The sequence below is a fragment of the Pongo pygmaeus genome, chromosome 9, assembly GCF_028885625.2.
Source record: "Pongo pygmaeus isolate AG05252 chromosome 9, NHGRI_mPonPyg2-v2.0_pri, whole genome shotgun sequence".
NCBI lineage: Eukaryota > Metazoa > Chordata > Mammalia > Primates > Hominidae > Pongo > Pongo pygmaeus.
The window spans coordinates 109,065,909-109,088,171 of NC_072382.2; the positions used below are offsets into that span (position 1 = coordinate 109,065,909).

At 38.6% G+C, this 22,263-nt stretch overlaps 1 protein-coding gene and 1 pseudogene across 5 annotated transcripts in view; both read right to left on the reverse strand.

The window, feature by feature from the left end:
• Positions 1-22,263, reverse strand: part of CWF19L2 (CWF19 like cell cycle control factor 2) — a 132,759-nt gene that overhangs the window by 65,594 nt on the left and 44,902 nt on the right. The gene's annotated exons all lie outside the window — the stretch shown is intronic.
• On the reverse strand, positions 12,817-14,110 carry LOC129007663 (SWI/SNF-related matrix-associated actin-dependent regulator of chromatin subfamily E member 1-like; annotated as a pseudogene).

Here is a 22,263-nt window from a genome sequence, read left to right on the forward strand (position 1 = left end):
GCGTATCATTTTTATAGTAATAAAAATTGAGGATTCAGGAGACCGTGGCAGACACAAGGCAAGACTAGATTGTAGCTCTGGACAGAGCAGCATGCAGGGGCTTGCATTGTGGATTTTAGCTCCAGATTGACTGTTAAGAACAAACCAGCAATCCCGAGAGGACCCACAGACCCTCTGAAGGAAGCGGACTGCTCCTGCAAGACCTAGGAGACACCCCAAATACTGCGAGTGCCCCAACTGTGGAAGCGGGAACACACTTCCTCCCAAACACATACCTCCACTGGAGAAGCTGAAGGTCTGTTTGCAGGAGAAGTTTTCGACTTTACTTGGAGCTGAGTCAAGTTAGGGGGCCAAGAGAAACACAGGGGTAGAGGAAGGAGCAGAAAGGCCCTGGGATCTTGCTGGGTCCCCAAACAGCCTGTTCCTGCCTGGCACCACAGGGATCCAACAGGAGGGTGGCCAGAGTAGCAGGGGGTAAAACTCCACAGGGAAAAGGAATTATCTAGCTGAACTTTGTAACAATTTGAACAGGGTGAGAAACCTCCTGGCCAGAACTCGAGGGAGGGTGCAAATCCTGCGTACAGACTTCACAGGCAGGGTAAGAACTAAAGCCCTTTTCTCTCGCAGCTGGAAGGCAGATATCCTCGGGTATGTTTTCAAGCCCACCTTGCCCTCAGCCTGGAAACAGACTCCATGCTGTTGGTGGGGGCACAGTGGGAGTGAGACTGGCACTTCAGTTTGCGTGGGAGCTGGGTGAGGCCTGTGACTGCCAGCTTTCCCCCACTTCCCTGACAACCTGCATGACTCAGCAGAGGCAGCCATAATCCTAATAATAGGTAACACAAGTCCAGTGACCTGGGAATCTCATCCCATCCGCCACAGCAGCCCCAGCAAGACGCGCCCACGGAGAGTCTGAGCTCAGGCAGGCCTAGCCCCGCCCCCACCTGATGCTCCTTCCCTATCCACTCTGGTAGTGGAAGACAAAGGGCATATAACCTTGGGAGTTCTAGGGCCTCACCCACCACCAGTCCCTCTCCACCCTACTACAGCTGATGCTCTCTGGAAAGTGCCACCTCCTGGCAGGAAGCCAACCAGCACAAAAATGGAGAATTAAACCACCAAAGCTAAGAACCCTCACGGAGTTCACTGCACCCTCTGTCACATCCACCAGAACAAGCAGCTGGTATCCACAGCTGAGAGACCCATAGACAGTTCACATCACAGGACTCTGTAGAAAACCCCCCGTACCAGCCCATAGCCGGGTAGACTTGCTGGGTGGCTAGACCCAGAAGAGAAACAACAAAAACTGCAGTTGGGTTCACAGGAAGCCACATCCATAGGAAAGGGTGGAGATTATTACATCAAGGGAATATCCCATGGGACAAAAGAATCTGAACAATAGCCTTCAAATAGCCTTCAGCCCTAGACCTTCCCTTTGACACAGCCTACCCAAATGAGAAGGAACCAGAAAACCAACCCTGGTAATATGACAAAACAAGGTTCTTCAACGCCTCCCAAAAATCACACTAGTTCACCAGCAACGGATCCAAACCTAGAAGAAATCCCTGATTTCTAACCTGAAAAAGAATTCAGGAAATTAGTTATTAAGCTAATCAGGGAGGGACCAGAGAAAGGCGAAGCCCAATGCAAGAAAATCTGAAAAATGATACAAGATGTGAAGGAAAAAATATTCAAGAAAATAGATAGCTTAAAGAAAACACAATTAAAGATTCAGGAAACTTTGGACACACTTTTAGAAATGCGAAATGCTGTGGAAAGTCTCAACAACAAAATTGAACAAGTAGAAGAAAGAAATCCAGAGCTTGAAGACAAGGTCTTCAAATTAACCCAATCCAACTAAGACAGACAAAAATATAAGAAAATATGAACAAAGCCTCCAAGAAGTCTGGGATTATGTTAATCAACCAAACCTAAGAATAATCGGTATACCTGAGGAAGAAGAGAATTCTAAAAGTCCGGAAAACATATTGGTGGAATAATCAAGGAAAACTTTCCCAGCCTTGTGAGAGACATAGACAGCCAAATACAAGAAGCACAAAGAATACCTGGGAAATTCATCACAAAAACATCTTTGCCTAGGCACATTATCATCAGGTTATCCCAAGTTAAGATGAAGGAAAGAATCTTAAGAGCTGTGAGACAGAAGCACCATGTAACCTATAAAGGAAAACCCATCAGATCAACAGCAGATTTCTCAGCAGAAACCCTACAAGCTAGAAGGGATTGGGGACCTATCTTCAGCCTCCTCAAACAAAACATTTATCAGCCAAGAATTTTGTATCCAGCAAAACTAAGCATGATATATGACGGAAAGATACAGTCATTTTCAGACAAACAAATGCTGAGAGAATTCGCCATTACCAAACCACCACCTTTTGCATGGTTTTGAAGGTTCCTTTTGCTAAAAGGAGCTCTAAATCTTGAAACAAATCTTTTACATCAAAACAGAACCTCTTTAAAGCATAAATTACACAGGACCTATAAAACAAAAAATACAAGTTAAAAGGCAAAAACAAAAAAAAACAAAAGTACACAGGCAACAAAGAACATGAGAAAAGTAACGGTACCTCACCTTTCAATGCTAACATCGAATGAATGTAAATGGCCTAAATGCTCCACTTAAAAGATACGGAATCACAGAATGGATAAGAACTCACCAACCATGTGCTGCCTTCAGGAAACTCACCTAACACATACGGGCTTACATAAACTTAAAGGGATGGAAAAAGGCATTTCACACAAATGGACACCAAAAGTGAGGAGGAGTAGCTATTCTTATATCAGACAAAACAAACTTTAAAGCAATGGCAGTTAAAAGAGACAAAGAGGGACAGTATATAATGGTAAAAGGCCTTGTCCAACAGGAAAATATCACAATCCTAAACATATATGTGCCTAACACTGGTGCTCCCAAATTTATAAAACAATAGGCCTAAGAAATTAGATAGACAGCAAAAAAGTAAAAGTGGGGGACTTCAATACTCCACTGATAGCCCTAGATAGGTCATCAAGACAGAAAGTCAACAAAGAAACAACGAATTTAAACTATACCTTGGAACAAATGGATTTAACAGATATATACAGGACATTTCATCCAACAACTGCAGAATGCACATTCTATTCAACAGCACATGGAACCTTCTCCAAGATAGACCATTTGATAGGCCATAAAGTGAGCCTAGATAAATTTAAGAAAATTGAAACTATATCAAGCAATCTTTCAGACCACAGTGGAATAAAACTGGAAATCAACTCCAAAAGGAACCTTCAAAACGATGCAAATGTAGGGAAATTAAATAACCTGCTCCTGAATGAGCATTGGGTCAAAAACAAAATCAAGATGGAAATTAAAAAAAATTCTTTGAACTGAAAGACAATAATGACACAACCTATCAAAACCTCTGGGATACAGCAAAGGCAGTGCTAAGAGAAAAGTTCATAGCCCTAAATGCCTATATTAAAAGTCTGAAAGAGCACAAACTGACATTCTAAGGTCACACCTCAAGGAACTAGAGAAAAAAGAACAAACCAAACCCAAACCCAGCAGAAAAAATGAAATAACCAAGATCAGAGCAGAACTAAATGAAACTGAAAAAAACAAACAAACAAACCACAAAAGATAAATTAAACAAAAAGCTGGTTCTTTAAAAAGATAAATAAAATTGATACACTATTAGCAATATTAACCAAGAAGAGAGAAAATCCAAATAACCTTACTAAGAAACAAAAAAAGAGATATTACAACTGACACCACTGAAATACGAAAGATCATTGAAAGCTACTATGAACACTTTTATGTACATAAACTAGAAAACCTAGAAGAGATGGATAAATTCCTGGAAAAATACAACCCTCCTAGCTTAAATCAGGAAGAATTAGACACCCTGAACAGACCAATAACAAGCAGTGAGACTGAAATGGTAATTTAAAAATTAACAACAAAAAAAAGTCCAGGACCAGAAGGATTCACAGATGAATTCTACCAGACATTCAAAGAAGAATTGGTACCAATCCTTTTGACACTATTGCACAAGACAGAGAAAGAAGGAACCCTCCCTAATTCATTCTGTGAAGCCAGCATCACCCTAATACCAAATCCAGAAAAGGACATAACCAAAAAAGAAAACTACAGACTGATATCCTTGATGAACACAGATGTTAAAATCCTTAACAAAATACTAGCTAACTGAATCCAATGACATATCAAAAAGATAATCCACCATGATCAAGTGGGTTTCATACCAAGGATGTACGGATAGTTTAACATACACAAGCCAATAAATGTGATACACCACATAAAGAGAATTAAAAACAAAAATCACATGATCATCTCAATAGATGCAGAAAAAGCATTTGACAAAATCCAGCATCCCTATATTATTAAAACTCTCAGCAAAATCGACATACAAGGGACATACCTTAATGTAATAAAGGCCATCTATGACAAACCCACAAGCAACATAATACTGAATGGCGAAAAGTTGAAAGCATTCCCTCTGAGAACTGGAGCAAGACAAGGATGCCCACTCTCACCACTCCTCTTCAACACAGTACTGGAAGCCCCAGCCAGAGCAATCAGACAAGAGAAAGAAACAAAGGGCATCCAAATTGGTAAAGAGGAAGTCAAACTGTCACTGTTTGCTGACGATATGATTGTTTACCTTGAAAACCCTAAGGACTCCTCCAGAAAGCTTCTAGAACTGATAAAAGAATTCAGCAAAGTTTCTGGATACAAGATTAATGTACACAAATCAGTAGCTCTTCTACACACCAACAGTGAACAAGCAGAGAATCAAATCAAGAACTCAACCCCTGTTATAATAGCTGCAAAAATAAAAATAAAAATACAATACTTAGGAATACACCTAACAAAAGAGTCAAAAGGCCTCTACAAGGAAAACTACAAAATACTGCTGAAAGAAATCACAGACAACACAAATGGAATCACATCCCTTGCTCATGGGTGAGTACAATCAATATTGTGAAAATGACCATACTGCCAAAAGCAATCTACAAATTCAACGCAATCCCCATCAGAATACCACCATCATTCTTCACAGAATTAGAAAAAAACAATTCTAAAATTCATAGAAACTAAAAAATAGCCCACATAGCCAAAGCAAGGCTAAGCAAAAAGAACAAATCTGCAGGCATCACACTACCTGATTTCAAACTATACTATAAGGCCACAGTCACCAAAACAGCATGGTACTGGTATAAAAATAGGCATATGGACCAATGGAACAGAATAGAGAACCCAGAAATAAACTCAAATACTTAAAGCCAACTGAGCTTCGACAAATCAAACAAAAACATAAAGTGGGGAAAGGACGCCCTTTTCAACAAATGGTGCTAGGATAGTTAGCTAGCCACATGTAGGAGAATGAAACTGGATCCTCATCTCTCACTTTACACAAAAATCAACTGAAGACAGATTAAGGACTTAAACCTAAGACCTGAAACTATAAAAATTCTAGAAGATAACACTGGAAGAACCCTTCTAGACATTGGCTTAGGAAAGTATTTCATGACCAAGAACCCAAAAGCAAATGCAATAAAAACAAAGATATAGCTGGGACCTATTAAACTAAAGAGCGAGGGAGGAGCCAAGATGGCCGAATAGGAACAGCTCCGGTCTACAGCTCCCAGCGCGAGCGACGCAGAAGACGGGTGATTTCTGCATTTCCATCTGAGGTACCGTGTTCATCTCACTAGGGAGTGCCAGACAGTGGGCGCAGGTCAGTGGGTGAGCGCACCGTGCGCCAGCCGAAGCAGGGGCGAGGCATTGCCTCACTCGGGAAGCGCAAGGGGTCAGGGAGTTCCCTTTCCAGGGGTGACAAACGGCACCTGGAAAATTGGGCCACTCCCACCCGAATACTGTGCTTTTCCGACGGGCTTAGGAAACGGTGCCCCAGGAGAGTATAGCCCGCACCTGGCTCAGAGGGTCCTACGCCCACGGAGTCTCGCTGATTGCTAGCACAGCAGTCAGAGACCAAACAGCAAGTCGGCAGCGAGGCTGGGGGAGGGGCGCCCGCCATTGCCCAGGCTCGCTTAGGTAAACAAAGCAGCCTGGAAGCTTGAACTGGGTGGAGCCCACCACAGCTCAAGGAGGCCTGCCTGCCTCTGTAGGCTCCACCTCTGGGGGCAGGGCACAGACAAACAAAAAGACAGCAGTAACCTCTGCAGACTTAAATGTCCCTGTCTGACAGCTTTGAGGAGAGCAGTGGTTCTCCCAGCACGCAGCTGGAGATCTGAGAACGGGCTGACTGCCTCCTCAAGTGGGTCCCTGACCCCTGACCCCCGAGCAGCCTAACTGGGAGGCACCCCCCAGCAGGGGCAGACTGACACCTCACACGGCCGGCCAGGTACTCCAACAGACCTGCAGCTGAGGGTCCTGTCTGTTAGAAGGAAAACTAGCAGAAAGGACATCCACACCAAAAACCCATCTGTACATCACCATCATCAAAGACCAAAAGTAGATAAAACCACAAAGATGGGGAAAAAACAGAGCAGAAAAACTGGAAACTCTGAAATGCAGAGCACCTCTCCTCCTCCAAAGGAACGCAGTTCCTCACCAGCAACGGAACAAAGCTGGACGGAGAATGACTTTGACGAGCTGAGAGAAGAAGGCTTCAGACGATCAAATTACTCCGAGCTACGGGAGGATATTCAAACCAAAGGCAAAGAAGTTGAAAACTTTGAAAAAAATTTAGAAGAATGTATAACTAGAATAACCAATACAGAGAAGTGCTTAAAGGAGCTGATGGAGCTGAAAACCAAGGCTCGAGAACTACGTGAAGAATGCAGAAGCCTCAGGAGCCGATGCGATCAAATGGAAGAAAGGGTATCAGCCCTGGAAGATGAAATGAATGAAATGAAGCGAGAAGGGAAGTTTAAAGAAAAAAGAATAAAAAGAAATGAGCAAAGCCTCCAAGAAATGTGGGACTATGTGAAAAGACCAAATCTACGTCTGATTGGTGTACCTGAAAGTGACGGGGAGAATGGAAACAAGTTGGAAAACATTCTGCAGGATATTATCCAGGAGAACTTCCCCAATCTAGCAAGGCAGGCCAACATTCAGATTCAGGAAATACAGAGAACGCCACAGAGATACTCCTCGAGAAGAGCAACTCCAAGACACATAATTGTCAGATTCACCAAAGTTGAAATGAAGGAAAAAATGTTAAGGGCAGCCAGAGAGAAAGGTCGGGTTACCATCAAAGGGAAGCCCATCAGACTAACAGTGGATCTCTCGGCAGAAACCCTACAAGCCAGAAGAGAGTGGGGGCCAATATTCAACATTCTTAAAGAAAAGAATTTTCAACCCAGAATTTCATATCCTGCCAAACTAAGCTTCATAAGTGAAGGAGAAATAAAATACTTTACAGACAAGCAAATGCTAAGAGATTTTGTCACCACCAGGCCTGCCCTAAAAGAGCTCCTGAAGGAAGCGCTAAACATGGAAAGGCACAACCGGTACCAGCCACTGCAAAATCATACCGAATTGTAAAGACCATCGAGACTAGGAAGGGACTGCATCAACTAACGAGCAAAATAACCAGCTAACGTCATAATGACAGGATCAGATTCACACATAACAATATTAACTTTAAATGTAAATGGACTAAATGCTCCAATTAAAAGACACAGACTGGCAAATTGGATAAAGACTCAAGACCCATCAGTGTGCTGTATTCAGGAAACCCATCTCACGTGCAGAGACACACATAGGCTCAAAATAAAAGGATGGAGGAAGATCTACCAAGCAAATGGAAAACAAAAAAAGGCAGGGGTTGCAATCCTAGTCTCTGATAAAACAGACTTTAAACCAACAAAGATCAAAAGAGACAAAGAAGGCCATTACATAATGGTAAAGGGATTAATTCAACAAGAAGAGCTAACTATCCTAAATATATATGCACCCAATACAGGAGCACCCAGATTCATAAAGTCCTGAGTGACCTACAAAGAGACTTAGACTCCCAAACATTAATAATGGGAGACTTTAACACCCCACTGTCAACATTAGACAGATCAACGAGACAGAAAATCAACAAGGATACCCAGGAATTGAACTCAGCTCTGCACCAAGCAGACCTAATAGACATCTACAGAACTCTCCACCCCAAATCAACAGAATATACATTTTTTTCAGCACCACACCACACCTATTCCAAAATTGACCATATACTTGGAAGTAAAGCTCTCCTCAATAAATGTAAAAGAACAGAAATTATAACAAACTATCTCTCAGATCACAGTGCAATCAAGCTAGAACTCAGGATTAAGAATCTCACTCAAAACCGCTCAACTACATGGAAACTGAACAACCTGCTCCTGAATGACTACTGGGTACATAACGAAATGAAGGCAGAAATAAAGATGTTCTTTGAAACCAACGAGAACCAAGACACAACATACCAGAATCTCTGGGATGCATTCAAAGCAGTGTGTAGAGGGAAATTTATAGCACTAAATGCCCACAAGAGAAAGCAGGAAAGATCCAAAATTGACACCCTAACATCACAATTAAAAGAACTAGAAAAGCAAGAGCAAACACATTCAAAAGCTAGCAGAAGGCAAGAAATAACTAAAATCAGAGCAGAACTGAAGGAAATAGAGACACAAAAAACCCTTCAAAAAATAAATGAATCCAGGAGCTGGTTTTTTGAGAGGATCAACAAAATTGATAGACCACTAGCAAGATTAATAAAGAAAAAAAGAGAGAAGAATCAAATAGATGCAATAAAAAATGATAAAGGGGATATCACCACTGATCCCACAGAAATACAAACTACCATCAGAGAATATTACAAACACCTCTACGCAAATAAACTAGAAAATCTAGAAGAAATGGATAAATTCCTCAACACATACACCCTCCCAAGACTAAACCAGGAAGAAGTTGAATCTCTGAATAGACCAATAACAGGATCTGAAATTGTGGCAATAATCAATAGCTTACCAACCAAAAAAAGTCCAGGACCAGATGGGTTCACAGCCGAATTCTACCAGAGGTACAAGGAGGAGCTGGTACCATTCCTTCTGAAACTATTCCAATCAATAGAAAAAGAGGGAATCCTCCCTAACTCATTTTATGAGGCCAGCATCATCCTGATACCAAAGCCTGGCAGAGACACAACAAAAAAAGAGAATTTTAGACCAATATCCTTGATGAACATGGATGCAAAAATCCTCAATAAAATACTGGCAAACAGAATCCAGCAGCACATCAAAAAGCTTATCCACCATGATCAAGTGGGCTTCATCCCTGGGATGCAAGGCTGGTTCAATATACGCAAATCAATAAATGTAATCCAGCATATAAACAGAACCAAAGTCAAAAACCACATGATTATCTCAATAGATGCAGAAAAGGCCTTTGACAAAATTCAACAACCCTTCATGCTAAAAACTCTCAATAAATTAGGAATTGATGGGACGTATCTCAAAATAATAAGAGCTATTTATGACAAACCCACAGCCAATATCATACTGAATGGGCAAAAACTGGAAGCATTCCCTTTGAAAACTGGCACAAGACAGGGATGCCCTCTCTCACCACTTCTATTCAACATAGTGTTGGAAGTTCTGGCCAGGGCAATTAGGCAAGAGAAGGAAATCAAGGGTATTCAATTAGGAAAAGAGGAAGTCAAATTGTCCCTGTTTGCAGATGACATGATAGTATATCTAGAAAACCCCATTGTCTCAGCCCAAAATCTCCTTAAGCTGATAAGCAACTTCAGCAAAGTCTCAGGATACAAAATCAATGTACAAAAATCACAAGCATTCTTATACATCAATAACAGACAAACAGAGAGCCAAATCATGAGTGAACTCCCATTCACAATTGCTTCAAAGAGAATAAAATACCTAGGAATCCAACTTACAAGGGATGTGAAGGACCTCTTCAAGGAGAACTACAAACCACTGCTCAAGGAAATAAAAGAGGATACAAACAAATGGAAGAACATTCCATGCTCATGGGTAGGAAGAATCAATATCATGAAAATGGCCATCCTTCCCAAGGTAATTTACAGATTCAATGCCATCCCCATCAAGTTACCAATGACTTTCTTCACAGAATTGGAAAAAACTACTTTAAAGTTCATATGGAACCAAAAAAGAGCCCGCATCGCCAAGTCAATCCTAAGCCAAAAGAACAAAGCTGGAGGCATCACGCTACCTGACTTCAAACTATACTACAAGGCTACAGTAACCAAAACAGCATGGTACTGGTACCAAAACAGAGATATAGATCAATGGAACAGAACAGAGCCCTCAGAAATAACGCCACATATCTACAACTATCTGATCTTTGACAAACCTGAGAAAAACAAGCAATGGGGAAAGGATTCCCTATTTAATAAATGGTGCTGGGAAAACTGGCTAGCAATATGTAGAAAGCTGAAACTGGATCCCTTCCTTACACCTTATACAAAAATTAATTCAAGATGGATTAAAGACTTAAATGTTAGACCTAAAACCATAAAAACCCTAGAAGAAAACCTAGGCAATACCATTCAGGACATAGGCATGGGCAAGGACTTCATGTCTAAAACTCCAAAAGCAATGGCAACAAAAGCCAAAATTGACAAATGGGATCTAATTAAACTAAAGAGCTTCTGCACAGCAAAGGAAACTACCATCAGAGTGAACAGGCAACCTACAAAATGGGAGAAAATTTTCGCAACCTACTCATCTGACAAAGGGCTAGTATCCAGAATCTACAATGAACTCCAACAAATTTACAAGAAAAAAACAAACAACCCCATCAAAAAGTGGGCAAAGGACATGAACAGACACTTCTCAAAAGAAGACATTTATGCAGCCAAAAAACACATGAAAAAATGCTCACCATCACTGGCCATCAGAGAAATGCAAATCAAAACCACAATGAGATACCATCTCACACCAGTTAGAATGGCAATCATTAAAAAGTCAGGAAACAACAGGTGCTGGAGAGGATGTGGAGAAATAGGAACACTTTTACACTGCTGGTGGGACTGTAAACTAGTTCAACCCTTGTGGAAGTCAGTGTGGCGATTCCTCAGGGATCTAGAACTAGAAATTCCATTTGACCCAGCCATCCCATTACTGGGTATATACCCAGAGGACTATAAATCATGCTGCTATAAAGACACATGCACACGTATGTTTATTGCGGCATTATTCACAATAGCAAAGACTTGGAAGCAACCCAAATGTCCAACAATGATAGACTGGATTAAGAAAATGTGGCACATATACACCATGGAATACTATGCAGCCATAAAAAATGATGAGTTCACGTCCTTTGTAGGGACATGGATGAAATTGGAAATCATCATTCTCAGTAAACTATCGCAAGAACAAAAAACCAAACACCGCATATTCTCACTCATAGGTGGGAATTGAACAATGAGAACACATGGACACAGGAAGGGGAACATCACACTTCGGGGACTGTTGTGGGGTGGGGGGAGGGGGGAGGGATAGCATTGGGAGATATACCTAATGCTAGATGACGAGTTGGTGGGTGCAGCGCACCAGCATGGCACATGTATACATATGTAACTTACCTGCACGTTGTGCACATGTACCATAGAGCCTAAAGTATAATAATAATAATAATAATAAAATAAAAAAATAAATAAATAAATAAATAAATAAATAAAAAAATAAACTAAAGAGCTTTTGCACAGCAAAAGGAACAGTCAGCAGAGTAAACAGACAACCCACAGAGTGGGAGAAAATCTTCATAACCTATACACCTGACAGAGGACTAATAACCAGAATCTACAACGAACTCAAACAAATCAGTAAGAAAAAAAAAAAAACATCAAAAGGTGGGCTAAGGATATGAATAGACAATTCTCAAAAGAAGATATACAAATGGCCAACAAACATATGAAAAAATGCTCAACATCACTAATGATCAGGGGAACACAAATCGAAACCATAATGCAATACCATCTTACTCCTGAAAGAATGAGCATAATCAAAAAATCGAAAAACAGTAGATGTTGGCGTGGATGTGGTGAACAAGGAACACTTCTACACTGCTGGTGGGAATGTAAACTAGTACAGCCACTATGGAAAACAGTGTGGAGATTCCTTAAAGAACTAAAAGTAGAACTGCCATTTGATCCAGCAATCCCACTACTGGGTATCTATCCAAAGGAAAAGAAGTCATTATTTGAAAAAGATACTTGTACATGCATGTTTATTGCAGCACAATTCACAACTGCAAAATCGGAGAACCAACCCAAATGCCCATCAATCAACGAGTGGATAAACAAACTGTGGTGTATATATATACAATAGAATACTACGCAGCCATAAAGAGGAATGAATTTATAGCATCTGCAATGACCTGGATAAGACTGGAGACTATTATTCTAAGTAATGTAACTCAGGAATGGAAAACCAAACATCATATATTTTCACTGATATGTAGGAGCTAAGCTGTGAGAGGATGCAAAGGGATAAGAATGATACAATGCACTTTGGGGACTTTGGGGAAAGAGTGTGAAGCGGGTGAGGGATAAAAGACTACAAATATGGTCCAGTGTATACTGCTCGGGTGATGGGTGCACAAAATCTCACAAATCATCACTAAAGAACTTACTCATGTAACCAAATACCACCAGCATAAAAACAAATTAAAATTTAAAAAAATGTATTTATCTGCAAAAGACACTTCAGAGTATAGTCATTCTAAATTTTCATTTACCCCAACAGATATTTTTTAAAAAAACCAAAAAACATTTTTTTCATTTAAAAAACTATTTAGAACACATAAAACATGGCAACATTTATTCTTTTTTCTCTTCTTCTGGTAGGGGATCTGTCAGTGGCTCTTCCACTGTTGTGCTGTTGCTCTCTGAGCCAGTGTTACTATCACTGGTTCCTTCCTCTGCCATACTGTCAACCCCCTCCTGCCCACTCTCCTTGTCCTCAGTAGTAGACGTGCCTTCTTCACCATTCTGTTGACTCTGTGGTTTCTTCAAGGTGTGTCTCCTCTGTCTCCATTGGAATGTTCTCCTCGTCTTTCTTCTCCTCACCTTTGTTTGGTGCTTGTTCTTCCTCACGAATGATGCTGCTTTGACTGCACTCGGCTTGCTCTGCTGCCTCCTTCTCCCTTTCCTCCTGCTTTTTGCCAGTCTGTTCCTCTGCCTGTGCAATCTCAGCTGCAACTCTCTCCATATCCACTTCTACTGTCAGACCGCACAACCTTTTAAGTTCATTGTTAAGTGAATCTGTGCTTTCTAGGAATTTCCTCTTCTCCTCCTGTATTTGAAGAAGTTCAGCTTCTAGTTTTCGCTGAGGAACCATTAAGGACTGAACCTGTCATTTAAGGACCTGCATTCTAGCTGTTGCGACAACTGACCGAACGTCTGGCACCACACTCTCACTAAGGATTTCACTGAAGAGGTGACGGTTTCTCTGGAAACAGTCAGTGGCTGTATGCTTCACTAAAAACCCATCATCATAATCATCTGGATCTTCAGCAGAGCTGAATGCTCATATACAGTTCTCCTTTCTCCATGTGAGACTGTCTCTGTCGACTTTCTTCCTCTAAAGCAGCTTCTGCACGATTTTTTGCATTTACGTAAGCAAGGTAGGTGGGGGAATTATGATAGGCCTTCATAAATTCATTGTACTCTAACTTTCTGCTTCGTATCCATTTAAATATTCTTGTTTTTCTTCATCAGTGAGATCTCGCCACATGCCACCAATAATCTTGCCAGTCTTCCACAACTTTAGGTCTGGGTTGGAAGCCCTTACTTTGGTCCCAGACCTTTCAGCTGTACCTCATGTAGGGCATCAGCAGCTTATCTGGTGGCTTTGGGGGTTTTGGAATCGTAGCACCAGAGGATGCCGTGAACTGGCTGTTGGTACCAGGGTTCCCTCCCAGCCTGTAATTGTTGTAGGCGAGATGACTGTATGGACTGTATCCCACAAACCTTGGTGTGCTGGGCATTTGTGTTGTAGGAGCTGGGGTGGGAGGTGGGGCATAAGATGGTCTTTCCACAGGCAGAAAAACCGCCTGCAGCTCTGGCTTCGCTTCCCTTTGTCCCACGCTTACCCCAACAGATACTTAAAACTTAACTGTCTTCTCCACCTTTCCAGACCAAAGACCAAGCTGTATACTGCTTTGTATTGATAGGACCTAGCACAGTGTCAAATAGTGGGTACTCAATAAATGCTTGATAAACGAAATGAACAAGCTGGTGCCTCAGACAGATTCATTATACACCCAAAGCTAACCCGCTTTCCCCTCTACTTTCCTCTTCTACCCACTTCTCTACTTTCTGTTCCTTAGGCCTGCCAATACAAATCACACTAAGTTTTGCCACATTGGGTAACCAAGACAGAAATATTGAGGAGATCAGAAACAATGAGTAAGTTCCCAATTTGCCATCACATTAATACAGAATATGAGGCTTAAGAATCTGTATCAGTGTCAACAAACTATGGGTCACAGGCCAACTCCAGTCTTGTGCTTGTCTTTAGTCATCCCATAAGCTGAGGATGCTCTTTACATTGTTAAATGGCTGGGGGAAATCAAAACAATCGTATTTCATGACAAATTAAAATTCTATGCAATTCTAATTTTAGTGACCATAAATAAGGTTTTATTGGAACACAACCACGCTCATTCATTTATGTGTTATCTATGGCTGCCTTCATGATACAACAACAGTTGAATAGTTGTGGCACAGATTGTACAGCACACAAAATCTAAAATATTTACTATTTGGTCTCTACAGAAAAGTCTGCCAATCTTGGTTCTATATTATTATTTAGCTAATAAAACTAATTCAAAATCACTTTATTGATTTTTCCTGCTAGCTAATAACAAGCAAGATTAAAACTTGCAATTGCTTAATAGTATTACACAAGATCCATGCTGGTAACAATGAGGGTAAGAGAATAGGACCTGGTACTCTTATTTTGCTAAAATATCTATGCTTGACTTCCATTTCAGGCCAAGATGAACTAACAAAATAAACAGTATAACCTGCTGCTGTTTAAAAAAACTAGACAACAGGACAAATACATGAAACAACCACTTTTAGGCATTGACCTCGAGAAGAGTATAATCCCTAAAAGAAGGGAAACAAATGAGATGAGCCCTAGGATGGCCACAGCTTTCTACTAAGAGGCAGTTTATAGACTGCAGTACAAAGGAATTTAATCAGACCTCAGCTTCCTTGCTGACTAAATTGGGATATATTTTAACGAGATGTTGGAAGTAAAAAAAAACTAGCAAAGAATATGAAGCAAGCCAAAAAAAAAAAAAAAGAAGATAATGCAAATTAAGAAATTTTATTTATTTACATAAAAGAAAGGCAATTATACGATTTGGCCTAACAGTATCTATTTACTGGATCAAGAAATAATTTAAAAATATAGAAGTAAAGCAAAAGAAACAACTAAGAACCAAAGTGGCTTCCACCAGGATTGGAAGAAGGTCTGGAAAGAGCTCACGACATTGTTATTATTTGGTATAGCAGGCCTAGCACTACTTGTATGTAATACGCTGATTTAAAAGAAAAGGAAAAAGCATATACTGCTTTGATTCAAAGCTACTATTAAAAAGTGTAAATGTTTGAAAGCCTTTTCTAGCACTGGGAAATAAAGCAAAACTCTCCTACTAAATCAGATTTTCCTATCAGTCGTCTACAAACTTCCAGAGTTCATGATGGTAGCCTGCAAGTTTGTTATCACTGAATGCCATAAAGCATGTTTCAACTTTTATCTTTTAAAATTTCCATAATCACTTTTTACTATTCTTAGTATTTTCATGGCTTTTGAATAATTTCTACTTTATCTCTAATTATGTCCACAAGTTGTTCCCTACACACAATACCTGGCCAAGGCAGTGGGTGGACTGAACACCAAGCTACACTCTGATAACTGAGATGTATGCCCTAGCCCAAGGCTACTATTTAATTTGTACAAAAGCATTCACAGGACTGCATCTGCCCAAAGGAGACATCTTTTTCTAACTCCATGAAGGCATCATACAGGCACAATGCAGACCTTTTAAAAATGTTTTTAAATTCTCAATTCTGTCCATACTGTCCCACTTTTATAATACACTATTGTGTTTTCCTTTTTTTTTTTTTTTTTTTTAGATTGGCCTTCTTAGAGGCTACCTATTAACTTTTTTCAAAGAATAAATTCTTGGGTTTCTAAAAAATCATTTCTATTTATTTTTTATTTTCTATTTTAGTATTTTCATTTTTAATCTATCCTTTGTATATAGTATCTACTCTTTGTTATGTTCTCTCTTATCTCTTTTGTGTTACTATTGGCTAATGCCACAGACATTATTATTAATTTTTAATAAATAATAGCTATATTAATTATAACTTAATTTTCTGTTAAAGAACGACACAGATTATTTACTATTTTGAGTGGACAGGAACATAATAAATACTATAAGATTTTTCTATGATTCACTGTGATATAGCAAGTGTTTTTCTTTTCTTTCCTTTTTTTCAGTTTTCTGGAGTTTCACTCAACTGATTTTTTCTCTTCCTCATCAATCTTCATTAAAAACTGTCTACTATAATTATTCTAGTCAGAACCTCTTTGGTACCTGCATATTTACGCACTATGAAATTGAAAACTGTATTTTCAGTTTTTCTAAAAGCACATTAAATTTGATTTCTATCTTCAACAATCTGTTATGCATTCTACAATATGGTTAATTTTAAAATACGTACAAAGATAAAATTTACCTTGGGTTTGTTTTTTTTCCACTTAAAATGTTTTCCCTTTAAACTGCAAATATATAATTATGTGACATCGTCCCTCCATCTAACCCTTCCCCCTACAAAAAAAAAAAAAAATCTGGAAACAGAACATGTATGAATTCATCCCTCCAAGACAAAACCTAAGTCTCAAATGCTACTGAACAGTATAAGGACTCAATATTTTTCATATGCAGTAATATTTCATTTTTCCCTTAAATTTAACAACAGAAAAGGGAATTAAATGCTAATAGTAGAGTTAGTGAGAAAAAAAATAATGAGCATTTGAGAGAATAGAAGCAAACTGGAGAAGGAGAGAGGCTGCTGCTGGGTCATTCTTCCCTCTCTAAGGAAATTAATTAGTTTCAGTATCTGTTACAGAGCCCTGTTCCAAGTTTGAGATAGTCTATGACATAATTCTTCATCCCAAAATTAGATCATTAGTAAATATACAATCATAACTATCCAAAACAACTACTCTACAATTTCTCCAAATTTATTATACCTGAGAAAATACTGTTCATAAAACAATAAAAAAAAATTTTTAACTACCCCAGAAAGCATTGAGAATTAAATACATCCTATAGTCATATGAGTGGGTGTTTCCTATTCCATGACTAAAGCCTACAGGTCAACACTCCCAGCTAGGATAATACCATGCTAAAGATTATTTTTGTAGTAAACAAATAAGGCTTACAGATAGTAGTCATAAATAGAATAGCTTTTCCTTTGGCAAAGTTACAAAATGGTAACAGGATCCCAAAATAATGGCTATAGCCTCAGAACATTCTCTAGATGCCCAGATTGCATTAGGCCCTGTTCAATACCTCCATATTTCTATACTTTTCCTTTGAAGGACCGTCAAAGGACTGTAATTATATATTTATATAATTAATCTTATTTGTATGTTCTCTTTCCTGAAAGAAAGCTTTTATAAGGAGTATATGATGTCTGAATTAAGATCTCAAGGATATACAGAAGGTAACTACATGAAAAATACTCTAGGCAAAGAAAGACTGTAAAGGCACTGAGGCAGGAGGGAAAACAGCTACTTAGGAGGTCAAGACAAGAGATGATGGTCATCTTAGTGTGGTAGATATAAAAAACAAAGAGCAGAGTTAAGAAATATTTAGCAGGTAAAACTGACACCATTTCACAACGAATTTTATGTGAGGTATGAGACTAGAGAACAGACAGATTCTGTATGCTAATACTAGTTTGTATTTATACATCATTTGCTTTAAGTTATTTTTTCTTAAAATATTTGCTCCTATAGTAATACTCTATTTCAAGAAATAAGCCCTCTAGTAATGCCTAAGATGGTATCTCTAATTGCACAGCACAGAAATGAGGGATACTTTAAGGAGGGTTAAAAAATACAAGCTGAACTGTATAGAAAATAGGTACATCCATTGACCTCTTTTACTTGGCTGGGGAAAAAACTAGCTAAATGACTAAAAGGAAATAATATTTTTGCATACCTACTCTGTGTCAAGCAAGACTATACCTCAAGTAAAGTGTGCCTACAGTAACATGGCAAGGTAAACAGAATAAATGCAAAGCTACAATAATGTTTACTTTAGATTTCAAATATTTGACCTAGAAAATTGAGAGTGCAAAGGCCTTCTACAAAGAAGGAACTGCAAAGTATTCATTGAGTAAAAGTCAAACCTCACTGTTTAAATATTAAAAGTAAACCACAAGCAAGTTTTTTATAGTCTTGTAACTTTTTTTCTGTTGTACTGTGCTTAGGGGATCAACTGCAGGGATTGGGATGCTAAAACATTTTTAAAAAAAGACACAGTCTAAGAGTTCACATATTCTGGGAATCACAGCAATGACAAGTGAACTTGTGAACACAGTGAACGATGCACCCAAGAATCAGATCCAAAAGACAGTGTTAAAGCAGTAATTGAATATGGTCAAACTACTACTGGAAATACTTCAAATAACTAGTCAAGTACCTGATTTATATACAAAATCAGATGAATTTATCTGTTTATTTATTAATGTTTCTCTATGGCCCTTAGTTAATTCCTCAATTTCTTTAAAGAAAATGTCCATAAACCCTCTCTACGTACATGCAAAGGGACCAAAATGCATTTCTCCTCTTTATCAGCAGTGTAGATAAAACTTTAAAGCTACTACACCATTAGGCAAACATTATTTCATTCTTTGTTACAAATGTTGAGCTTAATTTCCTGCATTATCTTTTCTTATAAAGTACAAAGCTAAATTCCTTTAAATGTATACATAATGTGACTCCATTGAAGGATTATTAACAGGCACAAGTTATGGAAGGGCAGATTAGGACTAACATATTAAAGAATTAGGATTGGATTTTTCCTGATATAAAACTAGCAATATCCAAAACTCAGTGAGACCTCATCACTCAGTGTTCAAGCATGAGTTAGATGGAGAAGCTATGTGGTTGGCTTAATGTTAAAATAAAGAAGCTGTACTTGTGTGATGGCCAGACTAGATGATGTCAAAAATCATGGATCATTTTTAAGATTTACAATAAAACACTACAGAGAATAAAATAAATTAAAGACATTCATAAAACAAGTATTTCAGTAAGTCTTGGTTGTCTACAAGATGTCAAGTATTATTCTATGTACTAGATATGAACTGAAAGAATAACCCTTGTCCTAAATACTAAACAGTCCACCCTCTAAAGGAGAAGAGGGATAAGGAAACTAATAATTAAAAGTGCTGATGGTTTTTCACTAAAGCCAAAATGATATTCATAGATATGTGAATGAAGATATTTACCTTATTCCTGTAATTTAATACTTCCAACAAATGAGCTAAGCAATGAAAGAATTCTTCCCTGTTCAAGCGTTCTATGCATGGGGTTTTCTTTTCTCTCAAAGAGCAAAATTTCCATCAGATGTATTACACGATTTTCTTCTAGAACGTCATCAAATCTCCATAGTAGTAAACAATTTTGTATTCCACTCTAATTTCTAAAAAAAAAACCACTTTGAAAGGTAATCAAGCCCTGGATCTGATGGAATAAATTACTTTAGGTGCAGTAGAGAATTCTTTCAGAATTTTTGGCAAAGATTTGTTTTATACATACATATACTTAGTAAAGCTTGAACCAGATGTGCAAGTGTGCTTGAACCTTCCCTGCAGAGAAGATGAAAATATGCCTTTCTGGTCAAAGAATCCTTAGGGAAAAAAAAAGCTTTCTATTTGAAGTTTCAAAGGGCTATACAGTTCCCAAAAGAGACTAACAAACAGAAATTACACTTCGTATGATACTTCGAATACTAATCTACTGAGTACTGAAGTCCACTGCTCAAATATAGGAGGAGCTAGAAATTTAAAAAACAATGAGTAATATCAGAGTCATGTGCACAAGGGATGAGATATAGCCTGTCAATTATTCTGTCATATCCTCAAAACCGTAGGAGAAATGTTATTTAACAGAATATCTGCTTCAAATGTTTTCCTTCTGTTCCAAGCCGCAAACCAGCTCAAACATTTCAAGCAAGGTTTCTCTATGTGGCTCCTTTTGCTTGCCTAAGATACTTTGAAAACGGACTTTACATTAAACAACTGCACAGAATAATGGAAAAAGCACTTCACTTTAGGAGGTGTATGAAATAACATCTGGTGGGACATAGCAAACCTTAGTCAAAAAATGAGAAGAAAATGGTCAATTTATTTGATAGGATCAGCAAAGCTTGACTACAAGAAGTAACAGAAAAATCTCAGGCTTAGGTCTATTCTTTTTATAAGAGTGTGGTGTGTGTGTGCGTGCACGTGCGCGCACACACACACACACATATACTATCATAAAACAGCAAGGCATATTCTTATTGGTTAGGGTCCCATACAGTAGTCTCAAATTTCTGACCCATTATTCTGTTAATTCTACAAAGACCTCTCCTGCTATGGAAGGACCCTTAACCTGCCTAAAACAGTTAATTTCCCTTAGATGGTTAAGTAACTTTGCAACTCTGAGATTAAGAAATAAATCAAACTTAACCTTTTATATTGTGTTTAGGTAAAAGTATAGTAATAGCTCTGCAACCTTTTTTGATATAAAATTTATTTCACTTTAACGCAGGAAACACATTTTTAATGGCACTCATGTTCATTTATAATGACTTGTTCATTATAACTTTTTAAGATGTGTGTTTGTCTTTTGAAGGTATTTGAAACCCTTAAGTGAATAAGCTATACAAAACTAATAACAGCTTAAAATTTTATAATTTAATTAAGCTAACCATGAAAATGTTAAAGAATTTTAGTCTGATTATTTCTTAAAATAATTGAGTGATTTGCTAAATTTACCAAGAGCATTTAATGCTTAAGGAAGGGCAGGTTATTTAAGCTAATAAATTTAATAAATATACTAATTAAAATTAAGTATTCCTTCCTATGCTCACATACATTTAATGCCCCTTCAGATATTTTAAAAACCTGATTATCAAAAACACTGGTTTTTCTATTCTAGAATATAAGATAATCAAAGTAAAATAGAAGAGTACTTATGATTCTTATTTTATTTTCTTCATTAGGCCTAATATTTAAAGAGAGGGACAAAGGCAGAGATGGATTGTCAGAAGATCAAAATGGCACAATGGTCTCTTAGTCCTATCGACTGGAAGTCATTCTAGAGGCCTCAGCACTGCTCCCATGAAGCTTGTGCTACCAGGCTGTGGAACAGTCATGTCACTACAGTTGTCTGAAATGAACAGCATTTGATATAAAGAAATTTTTCTTACAAAGATAATTTTTCTACCAACCAAATCAAAGGGAAAAAAATGTGCCTGATTCAAGAATCCCCTGAAGTCCAGCCACAGCTTTAGAACCTTTAATAAAAGTGACAAGTGCCAGGAAAGAAACAGGTATAAATGAGAAGGTGGTAACAAGTGTACACATACATATAATTTAAAAAGATACATGCCATAGAGAATACTTTAAGAATCTTTGAGGTTTCTGACAAACATACTCTTACCACATGAAGCAACTGCATTCCTTTGATATTTACCCAAAGGAGTTTTTTGGGTTTTTTTGTTTTTTGAGACGGAGTCCCACACTGCCGCCCAGGCTGGAGTGCAGTGGCACAATCTCAGCTCATTGCAATCTCCGCCTCCCAGGTTCAAGCAATTCTCCTGCCTCAGCCTCCCCAGTAGTTGGGATTACAGGTGCCCACCACCATGCCCAGCTAATTTTTGTATTCTTAGTAGAGACAGGGTTTTGCCATGTTGGCCAAGCTAGTCTTGAACTCCTGACCTCAAGCGATCTGCCCATCTCAGCCTCCCAAAGTGCTGGGATTACAGGCATGAGCCAGTGCGCCCAGCCTACCCAAAGGAGTTGAAAACTTCTGTCCACACAAAAAACTGCACACAGATGTGTATAGCAGTTTTATTCATAACTGCAAAAACTTGGATGCACCAAGATGTCCTCCAATAGGTGAATGAATAAGTAAAATGTGGCACCTACAGACCATGAAATATTATTCAGCACTAAAAAG